At 35.9% G+C, this 21,478-nt stretch overlaps 2 long non-coding RNA genes across 2 annotated transcripts in view; both read right to left on the reverse strand.

Moving 5' to 3' along the window:
• Window positions 1-953: 953 nt before the first annotated feature.
• LOC120347565 (uncharacterized) overlaps window positions 954-21,478 on the reverse strand; it is a 212,880-nt gene continuing 192,355 nt past the window's right edge. The window contains exons 2-5 of the long non-coding RNA XR_013478825.1: window positions 3,210-3,274; window positions 2,414-2,508; window positions 1,678-1,795; window positions 954-1,069 (exon numbers count right to left, since the gene is read on the reverse strand). This is a non-coding gene — a long non-coding RNA (uncharacterized LOC120347565). The remainder of the gene's footprint in view (window positions 1,070-1,677; window positions 1,796-2,413; window positions 2,509-3,209; window positions 3,275-21,478) is intronic.
• LOC120347722 (uncharacterized) lies at window positions 9,491-11,160 on the reverse strand. Its single transcript, XR_005570132.2, has 5 exons — window positions 11,079-11,160; window positions 10,884-10,954; window positions 10,319-10,398; window positions 9,846-9,974; window positions 9,491-9,623 (listed from the first exon to the last, which is right to left on the reverse strand). It is a non-coding gene; the product is annotated as an uncharacterized LOC120347722 (long non-coding RNA).

Raw genomic sequence — 21,478 nt, forward strand, 5'->3', positions numbered from 1 at the left:
GCATTTGGCCCATCTTGCACTGGGTGTGTGTAATGAATTTCAAAGTTGAGTGGAGAAATTGACAATTGTCTCGGGCAATCCGTCGTCTTATTTCGTCAAGGAAGCGAAAAATATTCTGTTCTTGTAACCTTAGGTGCACAGGATGTTGGGTAAAATTTAACATGTTTGTCCCATAGTAGAGGGGGAACTATAACACAGCCTAATCATTTTGTCGGCTACCTGTTCAGGTACGGGTGTCTCAAAAATGCTTTGCTCCATTTTTAGCTTCTTTACTGCATATGTCTCAAAGTTCCAGGTAGGACAAATATATGCGGTTATCGTGATGCCTATTTCGAATTTGTAAAATAACTCTATAATGTGGTTCGTGTAACTAACGGTAGATATATAAAGAAGTATTATTTGGAAGGAGATTGTTGACCCTCAACACCGCAGCGTCAAAACTAAACACTCTTTTCTCCCTTTCGACCTTTAACCTCTAACGTCTACGAATAGCGAAACTTTTTGCATAGCGTGTCCTCTTTTATAGAGCTGAAAACGGCTAAAAAATTCGCGGTTCCGTCTCCACTTGCTAAGCTGGAAACTAATTAAAACTTTTGCCTTCTCACAAATACATGACTGGCATGAGATTGATCCATGCACATTTGCATATAAACCGAACTGCTCAATTTCATCAAATAAAAATAAAATTCGTTCCAAATCCCACGGCACATTGTTGGGTCATTTCGTGAAGACTGTGAAATAAGTGATTCTGGTCTGCACTAGTAGAGCTGGGGGTAGGATTTTACAAAATTATCAGGAAGGGTAGTGTGACAAGGGTGGCGCTAACTTGAATTACTGTGTGTTGCAGTGAGAAAAATCATGACCGTTTGCTGTTTTAAAATGAAGTGCAAAAGATATAAATACTGTCTTCTCAGGTAACCGTCACCAATCCAACATCAAACAAACACAGCAAATATTTATCATCAAATTTTATTAACTTCTTTTTATTAATCTGCGACGTTTAAATTTGTATTGACTGGGTGTGGCATCAAAATGTTCGCTTTAACTTCATTGTGTAGTCTTGTTCGTCCTGAAATAATTATAAGGATATGTTAGTATTCGAAAGCGCAGCTCAGATGATTGGGAGGTATACCGGCATAAATGGGAGAGAGGTCCGTAGATAAAATATATTATGAATAATCAAAACATATCGTTTATTTTTTTTATGTGCAATTTGAAACCCGGCACATGGACGATATGAGTAAATAAAATGATACAACCCTGACGAGGCTGCTTGGTACATGGCTGTGGGGAGATCCATCAGATGAAACAAGGGAATACTCTGAATTGATTATGAACGCTTACTTGAAAACGTTCACTGATGATAATATCAATGCTTACAGTCTTTGAACAAATAATTTTCACTGGATGAAAAAGTTACAGTTGTACCATTCCTGATTTTAGTGACGATTAAAGAGTCTATAAAACTCTTCATCCGGTTTGGAGATAGTCTAGATCGAAAATGTGTAACTTTTCGTGTCCAAATCTTTGCCTATATCGGCTACTATAGTTACATATATATGGCTGCATTGGCGACTTGGGTGTATGGATATGAGTCCATCAGTGAACAAGTCAGCGTTTTTTCGCAGTATATATAAATATATATATGAAAATCATTATATACGCCATAAAACAAACCTGGTGGGTTCTTATTCTTCGTTTACATCATTCTCTGCTTCAGGTAGCATTTCTGGCATATCCTCCTGTTTGTCCAAGAAGCTGGAGAGTACTTCATCCAGCATATTGTGCAATTCATCTGAAATTCAATTTACCCTTGTTTTCAATGATAAATATTTTATTGGATTTATGATTGTGATTTCCAGACGCAATTTTACACCCCATTGAAATATCTTCATATTTGGACACGGAGTGGACCTATAGATCGTTTTGGTATCATGTTGTTAGAATTATTTTCTTGTTGTCGTTATGAAAAAAATAATTTTGTCTTTAATTACTGAACCAATTGCTTTTAAATTTTCAGAGGATAACGATCGTATTTGTCGCCAGATGGCTATTACTTTTATTTATTCAAAAAAATTCTGTTGGCTTCAGAGGTTTCGTTTTTTTTTGCGATGACGTCATCAAAATTAAAATTATTGCGGACCTTGCGGAGATTGGCTTCTGGCTTGTTTTCAAGTGAATTGGGGAAGACTGCGGTACCGGCAATCTACTGTAAAAGATTGGATACCCGTGCTATTTCGTGTTGACTTTCGTGTCCAAATATTTGGACATTGCACATCCAGGTCAGATGTGCAATATTATGACAATAAAATAATTTTTAGAACCATCTAGTTAATTTGTCAGAGTTTGAAAGTTACGATACTTAGTAATTTTGTAATTAAAAAGGCAAATCACTATAAACCATTGAACCTACCGACAAGAAGAGCTCCATCGCCTCTATATACACGGCGATATCCATGATGATATCTGGGCTTGTAATATCGCGGACGTCTGTGGGGCCTGTAGTATCTATAAAATAGACTTTGAATAATTACTTCTTTAAACTCGGAGTTCCCAGAACGACGCTACTCTGTCACCCTGAACTCCCACGGTGTCGCCCAAATTCGACGCTCAAAAAATTCGTAATATTCGTTATTTACAATCAATGTAACTTTTAAACCATTTTATAGTGGGTGATCTGAAATAACTCATATGAAAGCTTTTCTAGTTTATTACTCATAACTGGTATCATTTTATACGAGAAATTTGAATAAGATGTGTAAGCTTATTTTGAATCCCATCTACTAATTCTGTGTATTTGAATTAGACTTGACAGTTTATTTATGGATTTTGCGTCGAAATTTATTATGTGTTGTATAATTTGGGAAAGATACAAAGTAATTATTTGTGGGATGTTCGAATGTCTTTCCTATTTTACGTAGACATTATTTTATTGCAGAATATTATGTATTCTCGATTCCAACGGTTGATGAACAAAATCGGTGAAAGATTTGGATGCCAAGTTTGCCTTATGACGTTTACGCGACGTCGTTTTGCGTAACGCTTTTCGTGAGTTAGATTACGCAATCGCGCATTTTGTCGTTCACAGCGTAACCAACTTGCTTCCATTATTATTCAATTTTCCTGATTGGCCCCGATGTTGTAAATGGCTGTAACATAGAATAATTAACTGATATTTCCAAATTTGACTTTCTGAAAATATACTTCACCTGCTCTCAGTGTCTATAATCAGCATGGTCGCAACCAGCAGAATGAAGATGAGTTTGGCATTCATCTAAAAAGTTGAAGTGATATCGTAGTTTTAATAAAATACATAATCATACTTGAAATATCCAATAAATATCGAAAAGAAGCAAAATTTATTGTTTTGTCTGATATATTCCCAGTTAGGACCACATTATTTAAAACTATACTCACTTTAAATATTCTTTCAATTCGAAGATAGTCTTCACTTGATGAGAATGGCGATTAATGATTTGGTTGCATACTTTATAGATACCATACTTCCGATGGGACACTACATCGGAAGTGTTATTCAATACATGATACGATCTGGCCATATTGAACTACTTTTCAGAATTTAACTTGGTCACCTATCCATAGCAAATCGCATATCTTCCTCGGTTACGTAAAATTACGGTTATTACATAAAGCAGAAAAGGGTCGAAGTCACCACTTGCTGCGCCTGCACGACTATACATGGCAGAGTTGAAAGCGGGCGTTTTTTTTACTAGGAAACAAGTTATTCAACTTGAAGATGAAATATTTTGTATAATTTTGTAACGACAACTTTACTAGGACTTCATAATAATGATATCATTGTTAATTAATGCAAAGAATGTTATAACACTAATAAGGTTAGGGCAACGGTTCCCAACCTTTTTTATGTAGCGGCACACTATTTGACCATTTATTGCGACCTATTCAAATATCCGCGGCACACCTATCACAAAAAATGATCATTTCCTGCTCTTGAAGCCATTTAGCTATAAAATGATAAAAAACATAGAAGATCAGATGAGGGAAATTCTATTCTTGTTAATACAACATGCCCTGTATCTAAAATGGATGGTTAATGGATACCGATATTATAACTGTTTTCTTACAATAATGTACACGAGACCCACCTTCGGAGCACCTCACATTATAGTAAAAGATGCGCGGCCGCACGGGTAATACGTGACGCTAATACGCTTTGGTTTTTCTCGCCCTTCCCCGTTCCACGTTACGCTTTATTTATATCGCAGGTATTATCACTCTTGTACAACCTGTTTCATTTTTGTTGCAATTCAATATGTTTCTCCCATTGCCAAAAGCATTCAATAGTGCTATTTTCGGCACTTGCAAGAGATATGAAAGAGGCAAACAAACCGTATTTCATTATAACAATCAATTATTATCGCTAAAAACACTAAATAGGTTTAGAGTTGTTATAAACTATTTTCACCGATGGACGAATCTTTTCACGTTATGAATTGCGTGCAAGGCCCGAGCACAATTTGATGGCAAAGATCGTAGCATTTACTATGTCGAAACGCTTATTCGACTTTTCAGACCGCAGAAACTATCCGTAAAATAACCGTTTTGGTGTTCGAGATATTAAATAATCGTCAATTCCACCACGCTTTCGTGAAATAGTGCCATTTTAATGAAGGTTTTATTTTAAGTTTCATTGCATCAGTGCTTATGCTACCACGCATTACGCCAGATTACTGGCATGATTACGCAAGGGTGGGCAAAATATAATATTTTTATCGAATCAAATAATTAGAAAATTTTTAACGAATTGTCGAATATCGGGTATTTTTAACACACATACAACGGACATTCAGAATGCTAGGTATTCTAATGTTGGTGAGCTATTTCCGCCAGTCCTCTCTATTTTACATGGACTACTTTCTACGCAACGTTTGGTTACATATTCCTGGGAGAACTATGCGTTCATATGGGCGACATATGTTGAAGACGGCTATTGAGGAGTGCATTCGGGATTTTATTCTGGTTTTTATCTTTTACGCCGTTTTGATCATTCTTCCCACCGATTGTAAATTATCTGTCCCAATTTTAAGCTAACAATATTATCATTTCTGACGTCGGAATGCGGATATTTATGAAGACGATAGTTGACCTTCTTATGATTTTATTTTCTTATTGTGTCTGTTTTATTTTCGTATTGAATAGTGAATAAAAACCTTGCAAAGTAATTGCGTAAATCCTGAACTCCCAGGATGTCCTCCCAGTAAATGTTATTTTAAGTTTAAATAATAATTCAATAAATCGGCAATAATGACAATTCTACTAGTCAAATAATAATTCCATGGTCAAATTTTGTAAAAATTTTACACGATAATTCGTTACCTTGTTTGACATTTTCCATTCTACGAAACGGTGTTGGCGCGCATTATGAAAAACTTAGAATTGAAACAATACCCGAATACCTGAAATACGACTTCTCAAATTTGTCGTTTCTGTTTGTTTACAAGAGTCGTGGGTTCTTTTTTGTGAAATTCAATGGATTAGAATCACTTGAAATAAATTCAAAAATGAAATCTCTTCGCGGCACACCAAAATCTTTTTGCGGCACGCTAATGTGCCGCGGCACCCTGGTTGGGAACCACTGGGTTAAGTCTATATCGAACTACAACATAAGCTTGATTGAGCATCTTCCATTTCAATCATAATTTATATTGAATTATCAGGTTCAATTTTAGCAACGACTATATTATTTAGCATAAATTCCTAAAATGATGTATCTGGCGCAGTTGGGATCATTATATATGTGACTATTTTCGATATATAATATGTGATATTCTTCAATTTTCATTCCCTCCGTAAAAAAAAATGGTCTAGTCTAGGTTTTGATAAAAATGCCTCGTGGAATTCGAGCTTCGCCTTTGAAGTCCTATGAGAAATGTCACTATGATGTATCTCTATTTTGAAAAACATATATGATGTGTTATATAGATAGGTATTGTGTAAATATAATAGTTGTGTCCTCTATCCAACTGCCCTATGGCCCCCTCAATTATGAAAAATGTAACATGACGCCATTGAAATTTTTAAACTTGCGTGAAATACAAGATTTTGACATGCAAGCAAGATGCGTATGCGCTAATCACCCAAGTAAATTGGATAGTAAGTTGTGGAACACTTTAGTAATTCAAGGCTTCTATTAAACGGCATTGATATTTTTATGGCGAAACAACATCAAATACGATTTTTGTTTATCCTCCCGCAATAGTGACGCGGGCCACAGATCATGAGGTGACGGGCCACAGATTATGAGGTGACGGGCCACATGTGGCCAGCGGGCCTGAGTTTGGACCACCCTGGTCTAGTACATAGTTTGGTTCTGAACATCCTAGAAAAATATGCCTAGCACGATTCTGTATGTATATTAACGTTTGAAATACAATCAATGGACTCAAACTCTCAGAGATCCTGTTAAATAAGTATTTTTGCAGAGATAGTTGTGCATATTCAAATCTACGAGTTCATAAACAACGTTTCACATTGGGCCATTGTTGCCAGAGCTATCGCGTATAAAATGAGCAATCAACTTTTTCTGTTATAATTAATCACGGTTGCTGGAAACTTGTAAACAGCTATGTGTTTACCGTAAGGAAGTCACTTTCCATGATCGCCATACGACGTGCCTTTACTCTTGATATCTTGTCATTGTTCGCTTCAAATCGAATATACATAGTGATCTCACGAAGTTTACACTTAGCCGAGATTGTTTACAGTAAACACAATATGTTGTTGGTAAGAGTTTAAACGTGCGGTGATCATTAGCATTCGGCTGCAATAATTGGACACGTCAGTATACATAACGATCGTTTCAATATTATTTTGTTCTTGTTGGTATTATTATTCTTTGTCACCATAAAATCGCTTTTCTCATTGTATACTGGACCAATTGTTTGAAATTTTCATGGGTTAAAGATTGATTTTTTCGCCAGAAGGCTATTATATTTACTTATTTCAGAAATTTCTGTGGACTTCCAGAGATTCGTTTTTTGTGTGTCAGAATGAAAAGAGCGACACCTCGTGACGTGTCCATATACTTGAGCGTAGCTCTCTTGTTGTTTATTATCATGCCTTGTATGAAGACATTGCAAAGTGATGGGCCGATGGCATGCATATGCGAATGTCATGTTAGCTAATAGAATGAAACATGTCAGTATGTATTTCTATGATCTCGTCGTTCCCATCTCCTTTCCATTTCTATAATATTAAGCAATTTCGTGGTGACTTTGACAGTACTTCTGTGGGCGCTACAGAAGTATGTGCACCAAGATGACGCACAACCTGATAACCATAACCTGGTACACATACTATGTTCAGGTTGTGCGCCATCTTGGTGCGCATACTTCGGGAGCACCCTTCTGGGATCTCAATGCTCCATCTCACAATTTGCTTCTAAACATATAGCTTGACGTTATGTGATTGAGTGTTGACTCAACATTTTCAAAAACGTTTTTTTTACCAGGCAACAAGTTCAACTTGAAGAACTTTACTACCACTTCATGATAATTATATCAGTGTTAATTATCGCAAAGATTGTGATAACACTAAGAAGTTTAGACCTATATCAAACTACAACAGAAGCTTGATTTGGCATCTTTCATTTCATATAATAATATGTATATAATAAATCATTAGGTTCAATTTCAGCTACGACTAAACTATTTAACACAAATTCCTAAAATGATGTATCGTACTTGGCGCAGTAGAGACCAATATGTGGTTATTTGCGATATATATATAATATTCTAGTCTAGATTTTGCTGAAAAGTGCTCGGTTGAATTCGAGGTTCGAGGAAATGTCACTATGACGAATCTCCATTTCGAAGAAGTTATATGATTTGCTATGTAGGCATTGTGTAAATATATCCATCCAACTGCCTTGTGGCCCCATCTGGTATGAAAAATGTAATATGACGCCATCAAACAATTTTTAAACTTGCGTAAAATACAAGCTTTGACATACAGGCAAGATGCGCATGTGTCAGTCACCCAAGTAGATCAGATAGTAAGTAGGGGAACACTTTAGTAATTCAAGGCTTTTATTAATCGTCATGACACCGGAAATCCCTACGTCATAATACTCCTTTTTAGAGATGGGGTGGGCCTACCTATTCATAAATACAACATTGCTGATAGACGAAGAGAGTGTATGATGAAAAAGATTGGAAATACAGAAATTGGAATAGTTATTAGATTGGCTGTTGCTTAGAGCCGTAGATAAATAAGTAAGGTTGTATATCGACGTTTTGGTATCTTTTTCAAAAATTAAGGGCATTATTACGGCAAAACTGTTACAGTTTCATTAAATGGACTCGAAGTGGACCTATAGATCGTTGTGTCATTTTGTATCTTTATTCTCGTTGTTGAAAAAAATCGCTTTTCTCGCTACTGAACCAATTGCTTTGAAGTTTCAGCGGTTAAAGATTGTATTTTTATATAGAGGGCTGTTATTTTCATTTATTCCAAAATTTTCTGTGTTTTCTTAGGGATTTCTTTTTTTGTGTGTATTAAAAATTGCGGTTCCGCTTTCGAGATCTGGTGGTCAGGCTGCGGTACCGGTAATCTATTGTGGCAGATTGCATGATCGTACTACTTCCTTTTGGCTTTTGTATTCATATAATTGAGCATCGCTATCTTGTTCGAATTGTCAGATTTTCTTTTTAAGATTAATGGAGCAGAGTTTTTCAAATTTAGACAAAATTATTTATTCGACGGTATTTAATTTTTCAACTTTTTGAATGGTAAATATTCGGGACAAAAATGATTGAAAAATCTGATTCATAAAATTTGAAACCGGTTATATTCTAGATAATTCTAATCTAATATTTCAGAATTGGATGTCGAGGCTCCGCAGGCTTGAGGCCACCGGTCTTTAGCCTAACCTGTCTGATGGTGTAACTGGAACTGTATATATGTATAATCAATGATAAGAATTGGTATGATATCATCAAATTAAAAATTTTATTGATTTTGATTTCGAGTTTCGTTTTCAATCCTTCAGAAGGGCTTGGGAAGCGGCCCTAAATATATGCCATTTGGTGAACACTATAGTATCAATGAGATCTTTGGTCCATGTCACCTTTCTTTTGAGATTTAATGGGCTCTGTGTCTGAGTTAAATTATTAATTTTACTGAATATATACAGACTACGGAATAAGATTATCACATGTCAATAATATTACTGTGTGCCACGAACATTGTTACGAACAACGCTCTGTGTCATCAGTCAGCAGCTATATGACTGAGAGCGTCGAATCTCGGCAATAGCGCGGCTTTGTGTTGTCACATAGGTCACCATATAGCGACCTCAAGAGATTTTACAGTTATTTAATTAATAATTGAGAGCGCCGTCAAAGAGATTCAGGGTGCACTTCTGGAGGTGGGGATCATGTGTTATGAGTATTTGAAGTGAGGGGCTGATCATCATCTTACATTCAAACATACAAACAAATACACGTCATAACTATGACCAAATTTATTACATCTGATTCTGTAGGCCTACATAAATTTTAGAGTTACACTTTTTGAAGATTATACGTTTAGTAAATAATAAAAGGCATTGTCGTGGTCTTTAGTAGAAAGTCATGTCCGTCCTGAAAAATGGAATGTAAAAGTGTGAGAATTGTTTATAATGATGCAACAGTGTGAAGCGGTCACAACTAAGTAATCTAATATGAATCTAATATCTAAGTTGTTAGCACTAACCATAAATAATAGTAGAAAGTTCTCTATGGAACAAAACATTTAATCCAACTTCACCACAACATTCTATATTTAAACATTTCTCTACCAATGAAATATTTATTCAAACTTACAACATTGTCAGGGTGTGTGTGGTCTGGTACAAAATCATTTCGAGACGTCCTCCTGCTCTATAGCAGAATTGTCTTCTTGCGTTTGGGGAAAGCTAGAAATCAAATCATCCAGCATCTGGTGCATGTTTTCTGTGTAGGTCAAATGAAATTAGAGCAAATGATTGACGTAGCAACTTTGAGTAAGCCCGTTGTAATACCGACCAACGTAGGAATTATACAATTAGATGATGTTCTGTCAATAAGCATGCACCGAAAGGAAGGGCAATGCGAACTTGTGATATTATCAATGTTCTGGTTTATATAGAACAGGGGGAAAAGTTTATTTAAAGCAAAATACTGTTCAACCGACTATTTTCTTTTTCTTTTCACTAGTTCGCTTAATAGACGTTTTCATATCTTGGGTTATACAATTGTTTGAAAACGGAAAGTAAGTAGCACAGAGTAACGTGCGATTTCTGATAATTTCAACTTACCAACAATTTCCGCATCTCCGAAATAATATTTACGTACGTGTCCATAATATCCACGTCTGCGTCCATAATATCCACGTCTCCTAAAAATTAATATAGTAATACACATAAAGTTATTGGACACGTCAGTGTACATAACGATCGTTTCAATATTATGTTCTTATTCATGTTAGTATTATTATTTTTTTCTTTCGTCATGATGAAATCGCTTTTTTCTTCGAATACGGACCAATTGCTTTGAAATTTTCAGTGGCTAAAAATTGATTTTTTGGCAGAAGGCTATTACTTTTACTTATTTCAAAAATTTCTGTGGACTTCAAGAGATTCGTTTTTTATGTGTCAGAATAAAAAAATAGCGACACCTTGTGACGTGTACATATATTTGAGCACAGCTCTCTTGTATGCTATGAGTTTGGTGTTGAAGAACATTATCATGAAAATATTACTACGTAGACAATATAGTAGACTTTTTACCAAAAATACCGGCACTCTACAAATTGGCTCACAACAATGAGCATGCCGTAATAATATATACATGACAAGATTCGTAAAAAAACGGCCACTGTACTTGTAACTGCAGTCGCTGCCCACAACCAGCATTGCTGCAACTAACAAGACGAATACAACTTTGGCGTTCATCTGAAACGAGTATGGTTATAAAAATTATTAGATGAAGCCTAGTTGCAACCTTAAACTGTAAATCACACACATAAAATAGTAATGATTTTTCAATTGCTATAAAACAAGATTCACAAATACTTACTTTTGATATTTTTTCAACTTGAAGGTGAACTTCACTTGAGAATGACAAGCATTTCGTCGGATCCAGTTTTTATAGAAAAATCGTGCTTCCGAGTGACAACAGATCCGTTCCAATATCCAAGTTAGAAATTGTTTTCAAAACACGATACAAAGTTTAGTAAACACAAAAGTATCAACTACGTAGTTTTTGTCTGGCCAATCCCAGAGCAGCAGTGCCTTATCGACACTTAAAAAAAATAATAATGTATTTGTAAAGTAATATATTCATTCTACCTATACTTTGTAAAATATGCAGTTGATCATCTAAAACTGATCGTAATCTACAGTATTTTCAGAGTCGTATTTATTTCTGAACTGTAATACATATACCATTACAGTACTTAAGAAGACCTTAATTTTTAGTGATATCCATTTATTATATTCATTGTCTTTAAATTTGCAACGTAACCAATTTTGCTCAGTTAAATATAGTTTTGTCGAAATTTAAGTTTGAAATGAACGATAGTGCATTAAATCATAATATTCATGTGTATAAGTACAATTGAATATTGATGCTATGACTCAAAGGTTAAATAGTAATTGTTAATGAAAAATCAATATGCGTTAGTTGATAGGTTAGTGCAAATTGAACAAGTTCCGAATGATCAATTAAAGTTTTAGTGAGGTTTAAAACAGAAGAAATATACTAAACTTTTTGAATAAGAATCTTCACGCCAATGAAAATGAAATATACCAATGTCATTTTACTGGCTTGAGAATTAAGTCGCAGTTCCTCACCTGCGTTGTGTGAAGCTGAATTGATTATACATTTTGCAGTTCGAAAGGTTTGCTAAATAATTTTGCATTATAGGCAGGGCTGCCATCGATATGAACCCCAAAATACGGACATCAGGGAAACATAATAAGATAACAAAGAACTAAATGTAGTAAACAAAATGTATTCATGCCAGTGCGACCTGTGTCTAATCATACTTTGCACTAGAAAGGATTTGAGCCAGCAGTTCTTTATTGGACACGTTTAGTGGACATAACGATCGTTTTGTTGTTCTTGTTGTTCTTGGTGTTCTTGTTGTTCTTCGACACTTTTTGGACACCTAGTGGAAATATTGAAAAACCGCTTTTCTCTTTGATTACTGGACCAATTGCTTTGAAATTTTTAGTGGTTGAAGATGAAATTTTTCTTCAGAATGCTATTACTTTTATTTATTTCAAATATTTCTGTTATCTCGGTGAGATTTGTTTTTGTTTGCTATGACGTGTGAATATATTTGTAGACTGTGATCTGACGGTACGGTAAACCGTACTGTACTGCGAACAGACGTGTCCATATATTTGGGCGTAGCTCTCTTGTTCTTGGAAACAATCTGTTCCATCTCACTTTTAAGTTGTTTTTTGATTCAAATTACATGGACTGATTTTGGCCGGTAGACTATTATTGTGACATTATGTCATTCAGTTTGCTGGTGTTACGTAATGAATGCGCGTAGCAATCAATGAGGTTGTCATTTCTAACAAATCAATTATTCGAATTGATCAATCTAAGTGCCTGGTATAAGAACCTCTACTCATAAAATAAGGACAAAAATAAGGACAAATCTTAGAAATAAGGTCGTTATGGCAGCCCTGATTTTATGTATGCTCACAGTGACGAAAATAGTTGTTTTTGTTCCTAATTCAAAATAACTTTGAGCTTCAAAATGAAAAAAGAACCAAATAGAGCGACCGATCGATGCGAGATATAAAGCAGTTCATGTCATACGATCAGGAAAACAGCTACGAGGTAGTGGATTCAACATAACTAAAGTTCTTTGAAATGAAAAAAAAAACTTTTTTGACTGGTATGTACACTGACAGTGAACGTGTGAGCGCTTATAGACAACCGAGTTCTGGCGACTGAAATATTTTCGAGAGAATAACCCCGACGGTAGAATGAAGATTTTTGGATGCTCATAAATATATTTTTCATCGCGCTGCCTTATTTTTTTATTTCCTTGGTGAGGGTCTCAAGATTTATGCTTAAATTTCTAACGATCTGGTAATTTCTAAGAAATTTTATCATTGAGCGTCAGTCATTCTGATCGTTGAGTATGACGTCATCTATGACTTTATCATTTTTTTAAATGAATACGGAATGCACTACTACACACAAAAATGCGCCTCAGATATATATTCGTGTTTCAATGGATCAAAAGTAGCCATTTTGATAATGTTTTAATTTTAAACTGACCAGCAAAAGAAGGAAAATGGGTATTCAAATAAGTCACATATCACATATATACGTACATCCATATAAGCAGCGTGACTGGTTTGTTTGCCGATGAAGCTTCGAAATGTGCTAAAATGTCTAGCACATAGTTTGCTTCTGAAAATCATAGAAAAACATGCCTAGCGCGATGCTGTATGTATATATATTAAGACGTTCGAAATACAATCAATGGACTCAAACTATCAGAGATCCTGTAAAATAAGGTATTTTGCAGAGATAGTTGCGCATATCCAAATCTACGAGTTCATAAACAAAAAATTAAATTAATCACGGTTGCTGGCAACTTGTAAACAGCTATGTGTTTACCGTAAAGAAGTCACTTTCCATGATTGCCATACGACGTGCCTTTACTCATGATATCTTGTCATTGTTCGCTTCAAATCGAATATACATAGTGATTTCACGAAGTTTACACTTAGCAGAGATTGTTGACAGTAAACACAATATGTTGTTGGTAAGAGTTTAAACGTGCGGTAAACCCCTTAGCACTCGGCTGCATTAATTGTTAATTATCACGCCATATATGAAGACATTGCAAAGCGATTGGCCTATGGCATGCATATGCGAATGCTAGGTTAGCCGATAGAATGAAACATGTCAGTGTGTATTTCTATGATCTGGTTGTTCCCGTCTCCGTTCCTTTCCAATAATATTAGGCGATTTCGTGGTGACTTTGACAGTATTTCTGTGGGCGCTCCAGAAGTATGTGCACCAATATGACGCACAACCTGATAACCATAACCTGGTACACATACTAGGTTAAGGTTGTGCGCCATCTTGGTGCGCATACCTCGGGAGCACAATTCTAGGATCTCAATGATTTATTCTATCTGACAATTTGCTTCTAAATATATAGCTTGGCGTTATGTGATTGAGTGTTGACTCAACATTTTCAAAAACTATTCTAACAGCACTCGTTCCAATACTGGTAGAGAACTCCTCAATCATTTATGTTGAAGAAATTTTGCAACTAATGTAGTTGGGCTCATATCGTGTTTATTGGACACGTAGTGGACATAACGATCGTTTCAATATTATGTTGTTCTTGTTGTTTGACACAGAATAACACACCTAGTGGAAATATTAAAAAACCGCTTTTCTCTTCGAATACTGGACCAATTGCTTTGAAATTTTCAGTGGTTGAAGATAAAAATTTTCCCCAGAAGACTATTACTTTTATTCATTTTAAATATTTCTGTTAGCTCTGTGAGATTTGTTTTTGTTTGCTATGACGTCATTAAACGTTCTGCGGCCATCGGACGCCATTTTGTGTCCTACTGTACTGCTTCGCTTGGTGTGAATATATTTGTAGACTGTGATCTGACGGTACGGTAAACCGTACTGTACTGCGAACAGACGTGTCCATATATTTGGGCGTAGCTCCCTTGTGTTGTTATTGTTATTATATGTCTCCATCATTTTTGAAAAATTGCTTTTCTCTTCAAATACTGGACCAATTGCTTTGAAATTCAGTGAGTAAAGATTGATTTTTTTGCCAGAAGGCTATTACTTTTATTTATTTCTAAATTTCGCATGAAATCTGATATTTCGTCTAAAATTTTGCTGTATTATTTTATCCATGGGAACACTGGCTGTCCGGTTTAATTCTGTAAATTATTTCTACGCGAAACTCGGAGTTTTTTGTGGGTACCGGTGGCGTCAAAGGTAAATACTGCTTCGCTCTGGTTAACGTGTCCATATATTTGAGCACAGCTCTCTTGTTCCTATACAAAGAGTGTAATTCATTTCTATCATGGGTGGTCAAGATGACAAACATGAGGATCGAAACGGAAATATTCACTAACTAGAGCTGACATGGGCAAACTACGGTCCGTGCGCCAAATCCAGACCGTTGAGTAGTTCAATCTGGCCCGCCTGATTTCAACCTCCCAAAACCAATTCCACCTCATAGCTTGCGCCGCTCTACCCGTCCGTTGTCCGTTCGCGGGGACGTTGTAACTCACCGAAGGGCGGATTGAAACATCGAACCGTGGACAGGATTGCGGATATAGTATCAGCGTGAGAGCTGATTTTCCACTGTGCCCCATGTCCCAACGTTCCCCACCTTCCCATAAATTGGAAAAGGATAGAAAATTCGAACTCCCATTAAGTGCAGATACAATTCAATGCATCACGCTATGGTAGCTTAAATTGGAACGTTTTTTTTTTCCAGATCTCAGCTACATGCCACTATTTACTGGTTTGTAGTGATATGCTACGTTTCATTTATAAACTTATCCTATACCCCGAGACACAATTTTAAGATATTGGTCGCAATTTTACCTGGACTTTTTTACAATAATAATTTTTAATAATTAATAATTACATTTTTTCAATAATAAACACTTGACAGAAAAGGATAAAATATAATAGCTTGTTTTTGTTTATCACAAGAGAGGAAGATGGGAATATCGTGATGTTGCAAGTATTTACTGTTGCGATGTGACTAATTTCCCGTTAAATTTATACAATGGTATATTCCTCATCAAATTCATCACAAAAGCTTCACTGTATACAGTAAACAAGTTGCATCATCCTCATTAAAGAAGTGATTACCGCGAGCGCTAGGAAAGCAAAAGCGCAAAATTAATAATCATACCGTCAAAAAAAAAAAAAATTGACGGAGTACCACAATGGATCGCACTGGCATGGCCGACTGCTAGTTACTAATCATGTAACAGAGAGAATTCCAATTAAGAATAAATTTCATCCCGGCGTTAAAAGAAAAATCCGGTTTGTCGCTTTCGGAATTTTGCACTATCTCTTAATAAAATTCGTATTTTAATAATAAATGATGAAAAAAAAATTCTGTGTTGAAATACATAAAAAGTATCAAATATTCTCTTGTGTGATAACGAGCAAGCCCGGATAAAACAAAAAATTGAATTATTTTGTTTTTAATTGTCTTAATTAAATACCTTCGAAACGGTTTGATATCGTCAGATAGAGAATTATAAATTTTGGATTAGTTGTTGTATAAAATATTTAAATGTTACACATATAGAAAATGAAACATAATAAATGCATGAATATAAAACTAGTGTGTATATATACACGTATAAAATTTGCATAGATTCTATTTTCAGTCGGACAGCAAAAGAGGATTTTTACGACAATTTAGCCTATTATGAATCTTCCAACAACTCCAGAGTTGTGAGCAATACATTTAATCAGAATGCATTTTAGGCACAATCATTTTGGACACAAAGTACATATGGATCGTTGTACGGACTTTTTAATGTTCGGGGATGAATAATAGTTTAAAAAAAAATTGAAAATCTATTTTCAGTTGTCAACCGCCAGAAAGATATTACTTTCATTTTCTCAAATTTTCGTTGAGTTCTATGAAAACTGTGTTGTTTTATATTACTTCACGAGAATATTATTTCATTAAATTAATGCGAAGCTTATTCACCGACTTTTTTCAGCGAGCCGGAGCCGAGGTCTTACGGTAACAGTGCTGTTACGCGACTTTCGTGTACATAAATTTGAGCATCGCTTTCTTGTTTTTAGCCAGCTTGCATCAATAAATTTAATATAAATACCATTTACATGTCGAACATCTGTTGGCATATTTTAGCAACACTCTGCACATATTGATCATTTGCGATTTGATTTAGATCAATATAATATTCATTCTATATGTACGAGGGGGTAATACAAAGCTGAGAAAGTACAAATTTTCGAGCGTAATCAAATTAACTCTTGGTTTTGCATGTGAAGCACAATGATTCCACTTTACTTAGTAATACACTAATTAAAAAAAAACTTTTTCTGTTCGAATCCTAATTGTCTTGCAGGCGACAAAACATATTGCGCATTTGTGAATATTACCAAGAATAATCAGCTCATACCTGAATACATCTCAAAGTAAGTGTATAGGTCATTTAATAAACAAGCAGTAATCCTATTTTGAAGCAGACTAGAATCGCGGAGAAAAAATGACAACATCACTTCCGTTCCATCGAGCTACCTGCTGTTCTTGTACACCATCTCGCGATGCAAGTTCATACAAAGGATAACAAAAATTCAGACGTAGTTTGGTTACAACAGTGGTAATAATTTAAGTAAGCATCAGAATCATCTTATAAAATCTCAATTTTATCAAGTTAAGAAACATCTGCCAATTTAAAGTACCGTATTTGCTCGTTTTGTAGCCCGGGCCCATATTTTTTCAACTAACTCACTAACCGGGCCCTTATTCGAACCTGCCCTTATTCAAGCACGGACGCTTGTTATTTTCGATCGTTACAATAATTAATATATTGTTATTTCCAGTTCTCAAGTAGGATTTAAACGAGAATACGCACCGCAGGTACAAATCCGCTAAAGAAGACTTTTGCGACGCCCTATCAATATTGAAACGACGCACTTGGGCGTCGCGACGCCCAGTTTGAGAACCAAGGTGTTACGTAATCAATGCTATCTGTTATGTACTTGGACGCCTAGGGCGTGAGTGTTATCTACCGCCGTTTTAAATTCAACAGCGTTGTGACAAAAGCGATTCTTAATTCCTATTGTTCCCTACCACTGAAAAATCAGCTTTTACATCGGGCGGGTATTCCAGCACCGGCCCTTATTTATTTTTATGTTCTGTTCACACGGGCGGCTATTCAAACGGGCCCTTAATCAAGATCGGGCGCTAAAACGAGCATATACGGTACCTCGACTGAATTTAGTCCGGTCTCTCCGAACTTTTGACACTCTTTCCGATTACTGCAGCTGTCCTAAAATGGTAATGATCTTCATAGTCATAGTCAAATTTTTTTTTCTTGACAGAAAAATAAAAAACGATACAAATACAAAATTACACGATGTAAAGAATAATATGTTATTGGTTATAAAGCAGTGGCAATGTTTCAGCGACTTCTTCCATCTTTAATGACTGAAAATTTGAAATTGACTGATCCTTTAGTTCTAAAATAATACGATTTTTCGCAACTACAACAATATCACCACCAACAAGAATTTTCTAAGCAATCTACACTCCATGCACACGTATAACAATGAAAAAAAGTTAGGAATTTTTTTTTTTAAAAACATTACTGGTACAAGGTGTTCCATAGATCATTCCAGTGTAAATCTTAATCTCACCAGTGAATGTGGTGGGAGTTCACCTCGATGATCGTATCGTAGATTATTTTTTGACATATCGCTGTTTGAAAAATCCCATTGTCTTTGTTAAAATTCCTAAGAGTGCCATTCGCAATTGCGCAAGTTATTCAATCCATGGCCGATACGAGCATTTTTGAAATGGTTGCTTTATTAATTTAATTGTGTTCAATGTAACCTGGTGTTGCCCCGACTAAACATATAAAAAGCAATACTATTTCGAAATGTCGCGGCCATAAAAGTGTGTGGCAATGTGTCCGATTATATTTTGTTTCGATTCTTATTCCCCGATACACGATAAAATTTTCTAAGGTAACTATCTCAACATATAATTGTGTCGTAGACACACTAAATTTAGCGATATACGTTGTCTTAAAAAGCATTGAACCTAAGCGTTAAGCCTAAAACAAAACTTTTGTTGTTTCTCTTCGTGAGAGAACCAACAAGTTATTTCGTCGTCCTCGTGGAACAAGCTATGCATATATTGATAGAAATTTGTGATTTAGGTATAATGACTATCGAGTATTCAATGCCCTGTCTGCGATGTGGAGCGTCTGCATGCGGAAGATCTCCGACGGCTATCTCATTACTTATCGATCTCGATCGATAAGTATGTGGATGTATTGTAAGTATGTTGTCAGGTATTTGTCTGTTTGTCTTTTTGTTCGTCTGTTAGACACTTTCGTATGTTACGCGATATCTCACAAAAGCGGGGTTGAATCTGCTCCAAATTTTGCATGTGCATTCATCATATCTACCAGGATCCTATTGATTTTGGATGAATTATGTCGTATAATTAACGAGTTATTAATTAATTAGTGATGGGAAACGCGGTGTCGCTATTGAGTCAGAGCGAGGGAATCAAAACCGCAGTTTCTGTTTTGGGGATCCCCTAACTTTCGTCGCTGCGAACGATCGATAAGTCGGCGGTCTCCAATCGCTATCTCGTGATTAATTTAATGAAGATTCTTGACTATTCAGCAGACTTATACTACTATATAGGCTACGGCATATTTTATTCAGAAAATAATGGCTGTTTCTGTAAATGCACGTTTGTGTGAAAGAGGGGAAAATAATCAATTTTACTGATGGTCAAAAATAAATCATTGAGGTGTAACCTCACACACCTCAATGATGTAACCCATCTCAATGTATATAACACCTCAATGATCTAAAATCTAAATACATAGAGTCCGCAAGAACCTGGGAGGCAATGATAATTAGTTATGCCGGAGTTGAAAGAATGTAGCATCGGAAGCGATTGAAAGGTGAGAAATCAAGTTATAGACAGACGGTGGGCATTACAGACTGTAATATATCGAGATTGTGTGTAGATATATTTCTAGTATGCAAACACTGCAGGACTGCTGTAGCCTACATCAGATGAAATGCATTATGTATGATAAGTATTGGTCAGTATTTAGTGTATTTTTACACTCATGCTGTTTCAAATATGATTTTCTTTCTCATTTTAAATACTGTACTACAAAAGAAAACGGCAATGTTCCACCAATCCAACCTAACGCAGACTCTAATCCGTGCTGTTATCAGCGCTATACCTGTAGGAATAAAATGGACCGAACAAGAAGTCCTGAAGAAAAGCGTAAAGGTATATAAGAAGGTATATAAGAAGATAATAATAGCAAACAGCCTAGATGGGCTATTCATATTGGAAACCTTTCCTGCAATTTCCCATCAATCTGATGTTGGAGAACTTCATTGAGTTTTTCAATTCATTTTTTCTCAACTATGAGGATCTTTTGAGGTTAACGAGGCATTAATAAATAAAGCTGGGGAATTTGTTTGTTCACTGTATGGAGAGGATACGAAGAATGTAAATGATACCAGAGGTAAGTAAAATTTTTCAAAACTGGCAAACATATAGATTATTCTCTTCCACCCAACAATGATTCACTGTAGAAGCATGTTCTGAGGGCAGATTACCAGGCAGGACTTCATCACTGTTGCATAGAACCAAGGTCAATTATTCTCTCACCTATTGGCCATGGATGGGTTCTTCATGATGGTGTTTTGCGGAGTGAATTGATGGATCTACTCCCAGACCCCAAATTAGTTCTTGAGTTGGCAAACTGCAAGTGTAAGAAAAAAACCCAGTACAATTATATGGGAAAAGGCGATTTTCGAGAATGAGGATTTTGGAAGCAATTCAGAGGGAAATGAATTAGATATTTAAGTTAATCTAATAGATATTGAAGTTAATTTAATAAATATTTTTTATTTTCAGACATATGTTAGTGTCAAAGGTCCTGTTTCTATAAATAATATTGCCTTTGTTTCAAATACACAACCACCAAAACTGAAAAAAAAACTGATTGTAATATTGCTGTTCACTATGTTATGTACATACTGTGTTCATTTGATTTTCTTGACTTTTCCTGTAGATTTCTCTGAGAAATAACCGATTTAGGCGCGGCGGTGTGGCTCATCGTGCTGAGCGTTAGGAATACGCTCGCCACCGCTGATCCCACTCTGCGTTGGTTCGCAGGTTCGAATCCCATGCGGGATGGTTATGTGCGAGAATATTGCTGGACTTCACTCACCGCCGTAGGCTATGTCTCTACTAAAATGGTCCGTAGTAACTTATCGGGATCGAGATTTTAAAGGGGACATGGCCATTTTAGTAGAGACAGCTATTTTAGTAGGAACATAGCGGACATAGCCATTTTAGTAGGGACATAGCGGACATAGCCATTTTAGTAGGGACATAGCCATTTCAGTAGGGACATGCCGGACATCACCATTTTAGTAGGGACATAGCCATTTTAGTAGGGACATAGCCATTTCAGTAGGGACATGCCGGACATCACCATTTTAGTAAGAACATAGCGGACATGGCCATTTTAGTAGAGACATAGCCATTTTAGTAGGGACATAGCGGACATAGCCATTTTATTAGGGACATAGCGGACATAACCATTTTAGTAGCGACATAGCGGGTGTAGCCATTTTAGTAGCGACATAGTCATTTTAGTAGGAACATAGCGGACATCGCCATTTCAGTA

Source organism: Styela clava, chromosome 11 (genome assembly GCF_964204865.1).
Source record: "Styela clava chromosome 11, kaStyClav1.hap1.2, whole genome shotgun sequence".
Taxonomy (NCBI): Eukaryota; Metazoa; Chordata; class Ascidiacea; order Stolidobranchia; family Styelidae; genus Styela; species Styela clava.